The sequence below is a fragment of the Limulus polyphemus genome, unplaced genomic scaffold (genome assembly GCF_000517525.1).
Source record: "Limulus polyphemus unplaced genomic scaffold, Limulus_polyphemus-2.1.2 Scaffold11, whole genome shotgun sequence".
In the NCBI taxonomy this organism is placed as follows: Eukaryota; Metazoa; Arthropoda; class Merostomata; order Xiphosura; family Limulidae; genus Limulus; species Limulus polyphemus.
The window spans coordinates 330,355-340,611 of NW_013665621.1; the positions used below are offsets into that span (position 1 = coordinate 330,355).

Below are 10,257 nucleotides of genomic sequence, written 5' to 3' on the forward strand. Positions count from 1 at the left end.
AGAAGTGGGCTGAGACAGATTGTCCAGTCACCTTTGTCCCAGTTCTAGCTTTGGGTGAATCTTTCATATCTCTCCAGGAAAGCATCCATGTCATCTTTATGTTCATCAAATTTGGGCAGCTTAGGTCGGCTATCCATGACTCAATTGTCTTGGATGAATTATACTATTTGCCATTCAAAAGTTGCAGAACTATCTATATAGGAAGGAGCTCATCATCCAGACAGACCCAATTATCAAAATAAAAGGTATTTTACTTACACTTCTTAATAGTATAAATATATATACTGTGTTGTTGTTGAGCTTAGGATTCTTCTACAGTAGGTTTATGTTACTTGTTGTAGATAAATTCAACGATGAATGATCATCTCGGACTTCACTTGTTTCAAAATGATATATATATTCAGAACAAGTTAAACATGTGTACAACAAATTCTCCACACTATACAGATTATTGGCATATCATAGACACTATATAAATAGTTCTCTTCTTGTTGTCAAAAGTTCACTTAGTCTTATTCAACTACTTTAGAATTTCAGCTGACAAGCCGAAATATCTTCTTTATTACTGTCGCACTAGTATTCCGAGTGTGATTCACTTACAATTGTGACGCGAGTTAACGTAATCGTTTGGTCTTCTTTCTTCAAAATATCCTCTGTTCCTTTTGTCAAAATGCACTCAGGCTGATTCAATTACTTTAGAACCACTCTTCGACGGAATAAATTATTTTTCTTATCTCCTTTTCTACCGTTACTCTTACTCTAACATATTAAACGTTAGGCCTATCACTTCTACGGTAGTTAACTACATGCCGAACTTTTCCTTGTTGTAACTTTACTCTCTTTTGCTATTGTCTGTCTGCTGTTTTGCTCGTCTCACACTAAAAAAGATGCTTAACTCTAATTTATTAAATCATATATATAATTAATTCGTTTTTAAAAGGACACTAAATGAAATATCCACTAAATAGCCGGGATAGTCAAGTGATTGAAAAATCAATGACATAGTCTTCCAAGTTCCCGAGTGGTGACATGAAATAACGCGTATTCCCTACACTATATGACAATGGAATGAGTAGATGTAGTACCTAGTATCACCAACAACTTATATGACTGAAAATAGTACCTATAAGTTCGAAGCACAACTGAAAGGGTTTTACGACCCTTTCTTCCTAAGCTGTCAAGTAATATTTTATGATATGATTTATGCCCCATATTTTGTGATAGCCGCTTGACTTACTTCATAAGTTAGGACCAGGGTACTCACCGGTACTTAGTATCGGAACTTATTTTTAAATCGGTACTAGTACCGGGACTTATTTGAGCTGCTTTGTCCTTTTTTAATGCTTACACGTAGATTTTTTTCTTTTTCAAAAGCAGATCCACTTCACCCAGCTGAGTGCCTCAACTTTTTTTATGAGAATTTCACCCTGGTTAGGGCAGTTATATGTTTGAAAAATCAGTGACTGAAAGGGAGTTGCGACCCTCGTTTTCCAAGCTACTATGTTAATATCTGACGCAAAACATTGTCCGCTGTGACTAACTGGTGAGAACACAAAGGTTATGCTGTTCTGAATACACTTAAAAAGTATGGCGGTTCTAAAGGTAGCAATGGAGTTATGGTTCCTTGGAGTGAATATTGAGATACAGTGGTAGCAGAACTAATACCAATCCTGACTGAATAGAAGTTTAGCTGAAAATTGTTACTTTAGCTGAATTTTGCCGGTGATTATTTATTTCGTGATCACTGAAACGAAAAATGAGCTGAGTTTGGTTGTTCATAGATGGCAGCTCCATCGGTAATGAAACATAGCCTCAGAAGGTTCACGCAAGACGGTTACAAAAGTATTTGTTTGTTTTGGAATTAAGCACAAAGCTACACAATGGGCTATCTGTGTTCTGCCCACCACAGGTATCGAAACCCGGTTTCTAGCGTTGTAATTCCGCAGACATACCGCTGTGCCACTGAGGGGCAGTTAGAAAAGTAATTCACGCGGGAACCAGAGGTAATCTGTTTTAAACTACTAGGGTGTTAGAAAATGTGTAATGGTAATATATATATTTATAGCAATATATGTATATAAATAAATGCATCTGTGTGTCTTGCACATGTATATGAACATTACATAAAGTCATTCATAAGTGCTATCCCTTTGTGCACTAAGCTTTGTGCGAAAATTTATGAAACAAACAAAGAATTAACTGTTTGATAGTGATAGGTATAGTTACCTAAATTCTTTGAGCTTTCGCAAAGTTTTTAGTCGTGGCATAGTGACTCATAGAATGCATCTGAGTTTTTAAGTACAAACTTTTAGCTCATAGCTTCGTCATCTCTTGACCGAATTGAGATTTGATTATATTTTACAGTTTTGGACTCAGGAGGTCAAACCCTTTCAATTGATGTATTTGACCACGCCCAAGGTCTCATAGATTAATTTACTCTAGTCACTGGCGTATCCAGGAATTTCCAAAAACATGGTTGAGGGTGCGACTTAAGGGAATTAAATCAAAATTAGCGGCCAAACTGGTAGCTACACTAATAGCATTGATAAGAATTTCACAACAAATATTCATTCATTAGCTAGCCAGGCTGCATTCGTTTTTTGTTCAACTTTGTTGAATAACTTTGCATATGTGGATTATATTTAGACCAAATTTGACACCTAATTGTTGTCTGTAAAGATCTATCAGTGTAACAAATTTGTAAAAAATCATAAAAGTTAAGTGTGTTTTTCTATCAAATAAAGTTTCCGTACCGTCGGTGCGAAGAAAAAATAGGACAAAGTTCAATTCAGATTGGAGATCTCATATTTCGTGTATTTCTTAATGGATTGTCTTGAAATCTGTATGTGAAGTGAAGTTCGAGAAGAGCATATCCACTAAAAATATGTGATAGTTTGGAATACCACAGTTCGAGATACAGAAGGTGGAAAATCACTAAACTGTCACTCCTGTTAATAACACTGTCATAATATAAAAAACTGTTCAGTTTAGATATCATTGATTCATTTATTTTTGTAAATGAATATTCTATAATTGTTTAGGTTTTGTTATAATAAGGGTTAAAAGCAGACGATTGTAGGAAGTTGTCTTTATAAGTCATTGATGTTGAGGTTATCGAACCTCGCGTGCAATACATTGACGTCAAGAATATAGAAAGTTGGGCAGATGATTAAGTGATAAAGATATAAAGCTGGCTTGACTAGGAGTCTGAGGATGCCATCTCAAGTCATAATAATTCACTCATTGAGAGAAAAAGAGAAAGAGCTAAAAGCATTTATCTGGCTATCAATGAAAAGCCAGATTATGAGTCACTGGAATTAAGGACAAAAGAAAGATCTGCCAGTTGGACTGACTGCCGCTGTCAACATCCTGATCAACATGGTGGGATTGATTGATCATTAACAGCTAGAGCAGTCAGGTAGCTGAAAGACTACTAACTGAAAGGGCATGACATTTCTTACTTTCAGAATCATTGAGTGATTGTTTAAGGCACAATGTATGCGGTACATTGTATTATTAATACTCAATCGTCTTGTCAGCAAGGAAAAGTGACCCATTATTGAAAGGATGTTGCGACCCTTGCTCGCTGAGCTTTCAGGTAGTATTTTGAGGTATGGTGTATGTACTATATGTTGTTGTTATCAATCAATTATCACCAGCTAAAACAAATAATTGAAAGGAAGTAGCATTCCTTGCTTTCTGAGCTATTGAGTAGTAATTACTGGCAGAATTTATGGAATACATTTTGTAACCAATACTCGATCATTGACAGTTAGGACGGTTTGTTGATCATAAGTTTAATGCAATCAAAAGGGCTTAACAGCCATTGCTTTGTGAGCTTTTAGTATTAAGTTTTACCACCAAGGGTGAGTCGTTAGGGACATATTGCTAGACCACCATGACTCACACAATACAGGTCTCATCATGTCGATAATTAATCATTAATTAATTAAATCATCCTAGAAAGTATGCAAGGAGAAGTGGTGTGTTTTTGACATGATAGCCTTATGACAGAGCCTTTTTCAGTGGGAACTATACTGTATGACTGTTGTCAAGATGCATATGGTGACACAGACTGTAATGACTAGTAAATCTCTTAAAATTATTCTAATATAGTGTACCTCAACCTCTATGTAAGAAATGAACTACAGCCTGTTAGGTTTGACAACAAAAAATTTAAACGTTGTTAAACTGTGAGGACAATAAATCACAGCTTAGTTATTAAATTGGAATTCAACTAATGTGACTGTTACACACAGTGTCTTTTATATGTAATTCAGAAATCTACACTGACACTGTTGCCCAATATAAATGTATAAGATACTTTGGGTTACAATACTGAGATTCAAAAGTAGAAAACTTTTAATCAGAAACTGTTATAGAGCATCTGAACAGATACATAGACAAAGTCAATGAGAAATTGTACAATAAAAATAATGATGTCATAATTACATGAGACCTTCATTTTATACACATTGATTGGGATTCTGTGAAGTCAGATAGCAAGGAATATGTATATACAGAAGTATTTCAAGATGATTTTCTAAACCAATTAGTCAAAGAGCTAATAAAGTTGACAGCCTGTTAGTCCGAGGGCCCATTACTCCAAAGGCCCAAAAATGTACATTTTTTTTAAATTTAAATGTTAAATTTGTGATATTTTATGAAAAAAACATCCCATGATATGACCTAAAAGGTCACAATTTCTTATGAATAGAGGGATAGTGTTTGTCATAATTTCCCTGATGTTATTTTCTTGTATGCATGTGTAGTTTTAGCTGCAGAGCCGGCATATTTATGCATCAGGATCGGATTTGAGAATCCTACTCTTCATTCAAGATTATTATTCCATAGTGATGTGACAACAAAGTTATATCCCTGACTCATTAAACATGTTGAAAGCTTATAGTCAGTAAAATTATCTTGAGCAATGAGTTGTGTACACTACAATGATAATTAAAATATTTCTGTTGTTTGTATTGAAAATGAGAGCAAGCCACCATGGACAACTGGTTCCACTAACCCCTGCTAAGATGTACCTTTAAACTTTTCATTTGAGTATGGACCAACATATTTGTTTATTCATTCAACTTCGACTGAAATTGCAAAAACCAAAAACCTTTGACTCTTGTGCATTTGGACTATCGAGCCTTCGGAATACTGGACAGTTACCTTAATAAAGAGGGATGTCACTTTTAGATTTATTATTAACTACTAATCAGGATAGAATTGCAAGAGTTGTAGTAGAGGAATATCTGGGTAAGTTATCACTGCAAAATTAGGTTTGATGTTTTGCAACATTTTGAGATAAAAAAAATATAATTTTAATTCTAATTTTCAGAAAGCCAAAAACAATACTGCCTTCTAACTCTATTAAATGATATGAGATGCATAAGAAGAATTCAGTTCAGATGACCAGAGTGCTTCAAGATATAATTGGATTCCTTGCTATGAAAATGTATGAAATCTATTATTTTTATATTCAACCATACCATATGCTAGAATTTTCTTATTAACCCACACTGTTTAGAGTCTTTCTGTTTGTTAATTTCCTCTCCCACTAGTTTCCAGTCAATCAGTCAGATTCTTCTTATTGTCCCACAAGAATTTCAGGATTTTGTTTTTCACGTCAAAACTACTGCAGAAGTTTCTTTAATGCAATATAGTGATAAACAGCCAATCAACAATACTCTCCTATTTTAGACACCTCTACTGACTAGTTGTTCCAGAAAGGGGTAAATGTATTTGAACTGCACACTTCCGCATGTTTATCATTCATGTAATTTTTCACAAATGAAGTAGAACAGTACACCATTTTTTAATGGGCTTTATACTATGCTGTTATAACACAATGGGTTCAAGGTTTTTACAATTAACCTAGTTAGAGGAAATGCTTTGAGATTATGGTTCACCAATTTTGTTAACTGCTTTTAAGTGTATGGCACATTCTCATACTATGTGTATGATAAATGGCATAAAATATTATAGTGGAATGCAATGACAAACTCTTAATAATTACAGTGGAGGTTGTTGTTGTTTGTAGTTAAGCACAAAGCTACACAATGGGCTATCTCGGTATCCATGCTTTTTCCACCCCAGGTATCGAAACCTGGTTTCTAGCATTGTAAGTCTGTAGACATACCACTGTGGCACTGGTGGGCAATTACAATGGAGGAGATAGATAATTCATAACCAAATGTGATATCCTATAAGTAATGAGGAAAAAATTTCCTTTAAAAAGATTAATAAATACTAAAATCATTTACACCAATATTATACATATATTTTTCTGTATAATATGAGAAAGTGTTACATATATTATTGTACAATCAGTGGACAATTTAAAAAAAACTTATTACACTGCTTGCATAATAAATCACAATTCAGCTATTAAATTATAATTTTTGTTATGCCAGTATCACAGACTGCTATTTTTTCGTTTCTTTTACATTTAAATCAAAATACCAAATTGACATTGTCCATAATTATATACCTAAAATAAATTATGTAACAGTATATGTGACTTTTGTACTAAAATTACAACACAGCTCTTGTGATTTACGTTATGACTTGTTATCAGGTGAGATGAGTAAACAATTGAACTTTGTGAAATCAAAACTTTGGAAGTAGATTCTAAATTATGATTTTCGGTTTAAATTAAGCAATCATTCATTCATTTTTTCAGCGCGTCTAAAGAGTAGGTTAGTATTTAAACTATTACTAATATCGGTTAATACTATTAGGTATTATAGCTTTATAGTTATAAGTTATACACAATTTATTATTAATATTAGCAATACTAATAGTAATGACTAATAACAATATAGTTTATGTAGTAAAAATAAACTTGTGTAATACCTTTCTACTCTCTAAAAACCAAATTTCGGCCTTCTATGTTTAAATAAAATAAATTCCCTAACTTCTGTTTGTACTTCACAATTTATTAAGTAAATATACAAACGTTAATTACAAAACATAACTTCCCAGAGTCTACAATTTAGAAATGATAGTGGGTGTTTCACTAACACATTTTTGCACCACCTGCCGGATAAGATCTTACAATTGAAAAACAAAAAGTAATTTCTGCAATCCTAAAAACTAGAGGGAAAATAAATATTAAAATTTCTACGTGGTAAGAAACTTAATTGTTTAATATTGTTTCTCCAATTACCGTGAGCTAGGTTTTCCACTCTACGTTGAAGAAATAAATGTACATGTATGATATTAGGATCGAGAAAATTCTACTAATATCTAGACATTGGTAAATTAGTTATAAATACGGGTGATTGGTGAAGTATTTATTGAAAAGTTATTAAATAGTGATTGAGAATTCAGTAAGGTATTCAATGGTTAATGATCAAAATAATATCTGAAAATGTGATATTTTCAAGTAAAACTGACTTCCTGACAAATATCAGATAGGCAAACCCGCAAATAACAGCAGATTTGATCAAGAAATAAGGTGAGAATTCTATAACAGATAACTAGACTCGTTTCTTTAAGTGTAAAATAACGAGTATGGACAAATTTGAATAAATGAGCAAAAAATATTATTCCAAGAAATAAACGAAACATAGTATGCAAGTCTGTGCAGATAAAATGACAGTCCTTCAGTTCCACAGCTTTCTCTCTGTCAGGATTAATTTTGATAGATCTAAATACGTTAATAATTTGTTCTTGAAAAAAGTGTTCACTTAACGTTCTCCTAGAAGAAACTAGCTAAGGAAAGAAAGCCTTAATTCAACAGATAAAATATATTTCTTTCTTTTTGTACAGTCGGCAGCATCACCTCGTGACCTTTGTTTACTCACAGTATTGGCTGACTGTTACATTGAATCAACGTCATAATTGGTCAGCAAAGAATATTACAGTGCCAATCCCTTTAAACAAAGGTTCTTTATGTTATTGCAATATCCTCTTGGACAGAAGAGACATTACCTACGATAGAGAACAAAGAAATAAAGCAACTTAAAGAAAGTAATCTTAACGACTTTTTGTACCCCTTGTTGTTTACACACGGAAGATACCATGTAAATCTGTCTGAATTCAATGTTCTTTAGGTAACAGGAAAGGTTGCTTTATCTGTAGTGACTAGCATCATCCTCGTAGTGATCATTTGAATTCAAAACAGGGGAGGTTGTAACTTCTAGATATTATCTTCTGTGCTACCAGTGAAGTACAATGCTGTTGTTGTTGAATGTTGAAATTTTCTACATTAAAAACGAGGTAGGAAATGTATGTTATGCCTGCATGTCACAACATTGGTGATGCTAGGTAAATCCAACTTTACCTGTGAAGTAAGGAATGTTGAATTTAGTTGGTCTGCTAAATGATCTTGTCATGATCAGTTTGAGAAAATAGTTTCAATTTAATATAAGTAACAGTCTATCTTCCAATGAAAGTAAACACACTGTGTTTGTGGTCTGTAAAACTAAAGATTTCTTTTGTATTTCACAGTTTGCCCATTCTCTTTATTTTCTCTCTCAAACTCAGGTATTCAGAGAAACACAGTATTACTTCATTCTTATATGTATATATATATATTGTTGAATCTCCTGTTATTAGCACAGTCCATCATTGATATATCGATAGAGCACTGAATAACATGATTCAAAATTATTGAAGACATCTATATGGATCAAGGAGCCAATATCAACAGCTAACCATTCTCTGAGTTGTGTAAAGTGTTAGATGTGGTGAAAATATGCACTTCCCGTCATCGCCCATAGTCTGATGGTTTAGAGAATGGGTAATAAAGACTGTCAAGTGGATGCTTGTCAAGTTTGTTAATTCTGGCCAAATTATCTGGAATAGATGACTGACATACGTGATGATGGCATACAGAGCAATTGAGCAAAGATCTGCAGGCTTTTTGTCAAATGTGATTGTGTTTAGTCAGGAAATATTACTACCTGTTCATGTTATGTATGGTCCTTCCCCACAATAAAACATCTCACAGTGTCCACAGGAATAAGTGGAGTGGTTGAGGTCTGCAATAGTCAGTTCACTGGCGTTTGTCTTACAACGACTGGGAAAGGCTGCAATGAAGACAGAAGTGTTATGAAAATGTGGTAAATAAACATTAGTAACAGTGTAGAAAGTGTGTCTGATTGTGATATGTACCAGAAGCATGGAAGCTACTTGGATCTGGCTGTGTTGGTACGTATTTCATACTTTAACAGATTAGACAACTAGCATTCAAATTACAGCAAATAAGAGAGTGGTGAATATACGTGAAACACATCAATACATTGTGTTCATAAAGCACATATTTCCATCTTGCACGGTAATTTATGTAATATGCAAAAATTACCATTTTTCCAATATGTGTTTTAACAGTCCGATTGCACATAAATCTACATGTACTGCATTCAGTAACTTGATAAGTATGTATTCATATGGAACAGCATGAGTATCTGTCATTCACCATCTGTTTGAAGTAAGCATTGCTTGAACAAACATATTGTGAAAGCAATTTGTGTACCTATGACTTTTGTTGCTTTGCCAGATGGAGATCTTTCTAAATTATGTGGTCAGTTTTTTTACTTTATATTCGTGGTTCTCACCTGTTACTATATGATGCAGTTTTCTTATCACAACTGGGTTATGACTTGTTGCTAGTCTTTTTCTGAATGATCCTGGTGCTCCAGTTTGATGAATATTTTTTTGTTTTCCAATGCAATTAAGTACAAGGGATATCCACATTTTGGAAATCCTAAATTCCAAATCTGAACAAATCTTTATGGTATGAGCGTGTGTAAATATTTTGCATCAGAATGGGCTATTACATACTCTTCCCAAAAGTCTTCACTTTTGCTGGCATCACATTATATACAAAGCACCAAAAGTTGTTAAAATATAGTTTTGATACATTCTATTCCACTGCAACTTTATATTGGCTGTGGTTGTCACATAACATGCTTATTTGCTTATTCAAAATAATTTTCTAAAAAAATTTTGATTGAGGAATATCTCATTATTTACATGTATTTATCAGAAATGACTAGACATGGACTATTAGCCATTGAATAATATGTAATACCAAGTTGTTAAATTATTTTAAATAAACAACTCCTATATAATTATAATTAGTTCTAATTACATTTGAAGCACTGTAAGGAGAAACAAAGATCTATTTGTCATTGCATACCTCTTAAACACTGCTGCATACAGTAACCTTTAAATTATTTGATATATAGATTTCTCAAGGTGCACGTGTGTTTCTACCATTTCTTCCAGTCTGTACTGTAAAATGTA

The 10,257-nt window shown here is 33.4% G+C and overlaps 1 protein-coding gene and 1 long non-coding RNA gene across 2 annotated transcripts in view; both read right to left on the reverse strand.

Annotated features, from left to right (window-relative positions):
- Positions 1 to 7,013, reverse strand: part of LOC106478491 (dnaJ homolog subfamily C member 13-like) — a 150,041-nt gene extending 143,028 nt beyond the window's left edge. The window contains 1 exon segment of the mRNA XM_013939042.2: positions 6,859 to 7,013. The gene's annotated coding sequence lies outside the window, so the exon portion shown is untranslated.
- A 739-nt stretch (positions 7,014 to 7,752) lies between these two features.
- LOC111085143 overlaps positions 7,753 to 10,257 on the reverse strand; it is a 7,271-nt gene continuing 4,766 nt past the window's right edge. The window contains exons 2-3 of the long non-coding RNA XR_002609989.1: positions 9,789 to 9,791; positions 7,753 to 7,764 (exon numbers count right to left, since the gene is read on the reverse strand). This is a non-coding gene — a long non-coding RNA (uncharacterized LOC111085143). The remainder of the gene's footprint in view (positions 7,765 to 9,788; positions 9,792 to 10,257) is intronic.